The sequence below is a fragment of the Nyctereutes procyonoides genome, unplaced genomic scaffold (assembly GCF_905146905.1).
Source record: "Nyctereutes procyonoides isolate TBG_1078 unplaced genomic scaffold, NYPRO_anot_genome, whole genome shotgun sequence".
In the NCBI taxonomy this organism is placed as follows: Eukaryota; Metazoa; Chordata; class Mammalia; order Carnivora; family Canidae; genus Nyctereutes; species Nyctereutes procyonoides.
This window is the reverse complement of record NW_026574735.1, coordinates 1-6,187: the sequence shown is the minus strand read 5'-3', so window position 1 is coordinate 6,187 and position 6,187 is coordinate 1. Positions and strand designations below refer to the sequence as shown.

At 46.0% G+C, this 6,187-nt stretch overlaps 1 pseudogene; it reads left to right on the top strand.

Moving 5' to 3' along the window:
* The first annotated feature begins 1,059 nt into the window (after positions 1-1,059).
* Positions 1,060-2,091, top strand: LOC129504932 (programmed cell death protein 7-like; annotated as a pseudogene).
* The last annotated feature ends 4,096 nt before the right edge of the window (positions 2,092-6,187 follow it).

The following is a 6,187-nucleotide window of genomic DNA, read 5'->3' as shown; positions in this document are numbered from 1 at the left end:
TGAAACTACAAAAATAATCCCATTTATACTTGCATCAAAGATAACAAAATATCCAGGAATATACTTAACCAAGGAGGTGAAAAATCCCTGAAAACTATAAAACATTGATGAAAGAAATTCAAGACAACACAAAAAAGTGGAAAGACGTTCAATGCTCATGAATTGGGAGATGAAATATTGTTAAATGTCTATATAACCCAAGCATTTAATGAAATCCTTTAAGATTAACGAAATCTTAATGCCAACAATAGTTTTCACAGAACTAGAACAAACAATTCTGAAATTTGTATGGAACTACAAAAGACTTCAAATAGTCAAAGCAGTCTTGAAAAAGAAAAACAAAACTGGAGGAATTCCATTTCCAAGTTTCAAATTATGTTATAAGGCTGAAGTAATCAGCACAGTATGGTAGTGTCACAAAAATAGACACATAGATCAATGGAACAAAATAGAAAACCGAGGAATAAAGCCACAATTATATGATCAATCAATGTTCAACAAAGTAGGAAAGAACATGCAATGGGAAAAAGTCTCTTCAACAAATAGTTTTGGGAAAACTGGACAACACGCTAAAGAATGAAACTGGATCACTTTCTGATGCCATATACAGAAATAAACTTAAAGTGGATGAAAGACCTAAATATAAGTCCTGAAACCACAAAAAATAAAAAAAAAAAGAAGAGAGCACAGAAAGAAAATTTATCTGACATTGGCCAAAGGAACATTTGTCTAGATATGGCTTCTGAGTCAAGGCAAATAAAAGCAAAAATAAACTATTGGGACTACATTCTGCATAGCAAAAGAAACCATCGACACAAGTAAAAGCCTACAGAATAGGAGAAGATATTTGCAAATGACATATCTGATAAAGGGTAATATCTAAAATATATAAAGAAAACATACACCTCAGCACTCAACAAAGAATCCAATTTAAAAATGGGTACACTCTTGCGCTGGCAGCGATAGCGGCGGTGGCGTCTTCTACCCGGTGCCGCAGCTGCTACTGCCTCTGCGCCACCCCTGTGCCCGCCCCGCCGGCCGCCCCGGAGCCAGGACTAGCCTGAGGCGCCGCCGCCGCTGTCTGAAGTGCTCAGGACGCAGCCTTGCAGTGCCTGCGCAACCGAGCTAGAGGAGGTGTTCGGAACCCCTCGCGGGCAGGCTACCCTGTGCCTCTGCTCGCGCCCGCCGGGCCCAGGCTGGGCGAAGTGCGCCCGTGGCTGCGCAAGGCTCTGCTCCTGGCGCAGCAGGGGCATGGCCTGAGCCAGGCCCTGCGTGAGGCCCAGGCGGATGGTGCGGCCTGGGTACTGCTACATGCCCAGCCAGCACCGCTGCGCACTGAATTGGTCGAGAGACTGCAGCTGCTGACCCAGGCCGCCTATGTGGATGAGGCGCGGGGAGGCTGGAGAGGGTCCAGCGCCGTCGACTGCAGCTTAGCGAGAGGGCGCTAGAACACGAGGCCGAGGCCAAGTGGAAGGCTGAGTGCGAGCAGGAGATTGACCTCTGGAGGGTCAAGTGCGTTGCAGGAGATGGAGAAGAAGCAGGAGCAGGAACTTAAAGCTGCTGCTGATGGTGTCTTACCTGAAGTGAGGAAAAAGCAAGGAAATACCAAGAGGATGGTGGACATTCTTCAGGCCTTGGAGAAATTGAGGAAACTCAGGAAAGAGGCAGCAGCAAGGAAAGGCGTCTGTCCTTCAGCTTTAGGGACTAAGAAAACTCATTTAAAAACGCTCTGAATTATATGAAGCTGAAGAGAGAGCCCTCAGAGTAATGTTGGAAGGAGAACTAGAGGAAAAGAGGAAAAAAGAATTAGAAACAGGAAAGAAAAGGAGAAAAAATTTCTTCAAAAGCATGAAATTGAGTGCAAGTTATTTGGGGATCCAGATAGTTCCCACTTGCTCACCTCTTGCAACTCTTCCAACAGTATTACCTCCAAGCTGAGCACTCCTTGTCAGCACTCATCCAGATAAGGCATGATTGGGATCAGTACCTGGTGCCATCTGATCATCCCAAAGGCAACTCTGTTCCCCAAGGATGGGACCTTCCCCACTCCCCAGCAAGGACATCTGGGCAACGGCCATTACTCTGCATTAGTAAAGATGCTCCAAGAGTGTGGTCCGGCCAGGCCTCTTTCCAGCTCTAAATACTAGTGATGCCACCATCTTCTTGTGCTGTACACTAAACCACAACCTCTAAACTCCATGTGGCATTGCCCTGCCCAGAAGTTATGTCCTTGCGTGGTCTGTCCTGTCCAGAGATGCCTCTTGAATCAGGAGAGTAATATGATTCTTCAGGAAAGGACCTAGGTGAACTGGGGTTATTACCACAGGCAGTGGCCTTGGTTCACCAAATTTGCCTCTGTTTTGAAGGGGCTTAGTCCAGAGTGACTTGTTAATTTACTCTTAACAGCCTTGTGTAGTGATGGGTAAGTACATTCCATACACTCAACACAAGTGTGCACTGGGTAAACTTAGCAACCCTTCCCCCAGTACTGAGTGTGAGGACAGACTTGATGCAAAACGACCTTAGCCTTACTACTCAGAGAACCCTCTAACTTCTAGGAGGAAAGGCCAGAGATGCCTTATCTTTGGTTTTGTGAATCCCACTTTTGATGCAGCTAGAGAGGCTCCGGGCTGGGGTGCCAGAAAAGCTCGTGGCCTAGTCTGGTAGTCCTGCAGAGAACTTGAGAGAGCTGTACCCATATTGGATCATGTTTCAATGGATAATGGCTACATTTTCCCATGTTAGAAGGATCATAACAAAAACACCTGTTTTTTTACATTCCCGGAGGCACAGTTGTTCAGAATCCCCAATGATAGAATTCTATTTCTCTATGGGAGTGGGACCTTAATCTCAGTCACATTGTAGGGGCTAGTATAGCTGTGGAATTTTCTTAGGAACTTAAGCGTCCAAAAACACCCATGTAGTTAAAGCTGTGTGGAAAGCAGATAAACATACAATTTAATTCATTTTTTTATATTAGTAAATGCTGTTGTGTCTGGAAATGATCGATTATATAACATGTCAGGGGTTTGTTTTGTTTTGCTCTTTGTCACCTATTGTGTTATTTATATTTCCAGAAAGCTAAATAAATATCTTTTTTATTTAAAAAAAATGGGTACAAGACATGAATAGACATTTTTTTCAAAACAAGACATCCAAATGGCCAACAGACACATGAAAATATGCTATCATTCATCATCAAGGAAATGCAAATCAAAACTACAAGGAGATACTACTTCACCCCTGTCAGAATGGCTAAAATCAACAACACAAGAAACAACAGGTGTTGGTAAAGATGCGGAGAAAAATGGAACCTTGTGCACTATAGATAGTAATGTAAACTGCTGCAGGCACTGTGGAAAACAGTATGGAGTTTCCTCCAAAAAAAAAAAAAAAGAAAGAAAGAAAAGAAAAGAAAAGAAAAAAGAAAAGAAACAGCATTAAAATACAAGTGTTGGAGGAGGGGGGGCAAGATGGCGGAAGAGTAGGGTCCCCAAGTCAGCTGTCCCCACCAAATTACCTAGATAACCTTCAAATCATCCTGAAAATCTACGAATTCGGCCTGAGATTTAGAGAGAGACCAGCTGGAATGCTACAGTGAGAAGAGTTCGCGCTTCTATCAAGGTAGGAAGACGGGGGGGGGGGGGGGGGGGGGGGGAGAAATAAAGAAACAAAAGGCCTCCGAGGGGGAGGGGCCCCGCGAGGAGCCGGGCAGAGGCCGGCGCGAGTGTCCCCAGGACAGGAGAGCCCCGTCCCGGAGAAGCAGGAGCTGCACCAACCTTCCCGCAGAGAGTTGGAGCAGGACCCAGGAGGGGCGGGGATGCCCTCAGGCTCCCAGCGCACTAACAGATGCCTGCGCCCCGGGGGAGAGCACGCCGAGCTCCCTGAAGGGCTTCAGCACGCGCACTGCTGGACTCGGGAGCAGCTCGGAGACGGCTCCAGCAGAGGCTCCGCACGGGAGGGGCTGCGAGTCCCCGGGAGCAGCTCGGAGGGGCTCAGGCGGCGGCTCCGCGGAGAGGGAGCTGCGCGGCTGGGAGTGAATCCAACAGCGCAGACCGGGAGCACAGGGCGCCAGGGACACAGCCCAGGATCTGGCGCTCCCTCCGGGAAAGGCAGAGGCCGGGAGGGCACAGGACAGCAAGGAAACTCAACCCCAAGCTGAGCAGATCAGCGGCCCCGCCCCGGAGCATCCAGGCCCCTGCAGACTGAGAGCTCTGTAGTTACTGCTGGGGCTGAATCCAGGGCTAGAGAGCTGGCTGCTGCCACTGGGGTTGTTCCTCCTGGGGCCTCACAGGAAAAACAACCCCCACTGAGCCTCACAGTGGCCTCACCTGATAAGCAGCATAAACATTACTCACCAAGCCCTGCCCCAGGCAGGGGGCTGAGCAGCTCCCCCAAGTGCTAACACCTGAAAATCAGTGGAACAGGCCCCTCCCCCAGAAGACCAGCTAGAGAGACAGGGGAAAAACAAATTATTGACAAGCAGCACTGGAAAGTTCCAGGGGAATTCGAGGGATTTAAAGTATACAGAATCAGAGGATACTCCCCATTGCTTTTTTTAAATTATTATTTCTGTTTGCTCCCCCCCTTTTTCATTTTTTCCTCTTTTCTCTCTTTTTTTTTCTCTTTTGCTCTTCTTTTTTCTTTTTTTTTCTCATTTCTTTTTCTTTCCTTCTTTCTCTTCTCTCATTTTCTCCTTTTCCAATACAACTTGTTTTTGGCCACTCTGCACTGGGCAAAATGACTAGAAGGGAAAACCTCACTTCAAAAGAAAGAATCAGAAACAGTCCTCTCTCCCACAGAGTTACAAAATCTGGATTACAATTCAATGTCAGAAAGCCAATTCAGAAGCACTATTATACAGCTACTGGTGGCTCTAGAAAAAAGCATTAAGGACTCAAGAGACTACATGACTGCAGAATTTAGATCCAATCAGGCAGAAATTAAAAATCATTGAATGAGATGCAATCCAAACTAGAAGTCCTAACGACAAGGGTTAACAAGGTGGAAGAACGAGTGAGTGACATAGGAGACAAGTTGATGGCAAAGAGGGAAACTGACGAAAAAAGAGACAAACAATTAAAACATCATGAGGATATATTAAGGGAAATAAATGTCAGCCTGAGAAAGAAAAAACCTATGTTTAATTGGGGTTCCCGAGGGCGCCGAAAGGGACAGAGGTCCAGAATATGTATTTGAACAAATCCTAGCTGAAACTTTCTTTTTTTTTTCCTGTAGCAATAAGCATCACAACTTTTATTACTCTTCTCCTGGCCAGATTTCATTTAAACCTTTTTTTAAATAAATTACTTATTGGTGTTCAATTTACCAACATACAGAATAACACCCAGTGCTCATCCCGTCAAGTGCCCCCCTCAGTGTCCGTCACTCATTCACCCCCACCCCACGCCCTCCTCCCTTCCACCACCCTAGTTTGTTTCCCAGAGTTAGGAGTCTTTCTGTTCTGTCTCAGTTTCTGATATTTCCCACACATTTCTTCTCCCTACCATATATTCCCTTTCACTGTAATTTATATTCCCCAAATGAATGAGAACATACACTGTTTCTCCTTCTCCGATTGACTTCCTTCACTCAGCATAATACCCTCCAGTTCCATCCACGTTGAAGCAAATGGTGGGTATTTGTCGTTTCTAATGGCTGAGTAATATTCCATTGTATACATAAACCACATCTTCTTTATCCATTCATCTTTCGATGGCACCGAGGCTCCTTCCACAGTTTGGCTATTGTGGACATGGCTGCTAGAAACATCGGGGTGCAGGTGTCCCGGCGTTTCATTGCATCTGAATCTTGGGGTAAATCCCTAACAGTGCAATTGCTGGGTCGTAGGGCAGGTCTATTTTTAATTCTTTGAGGAACCTCCACACAGTTTTCCAGAGTGGCTGCACCAGTTCACATTCCCACCAACAGTGTAAGAGGGTTCCCTTTTCTCCGCATCCTCTCCAACATTTGTTGTTTCCTGCCTTGTTAATTTTCCCCATTCTCACTGGTGTGAGGTGGTATCTCATTGTGGTTTTGATTTGTATTTCCCTGATGGCAAGTGATGCAGAGCATTTTCTCATGTGCATGTTGGCCATGTCTATGTCTTCCTCTGTGAGATTTCTGTGGGGAAAATTAACAAGGCAGGAAACACAAATGTTGGAGAGGATGCGGAGAAAAGGGAACC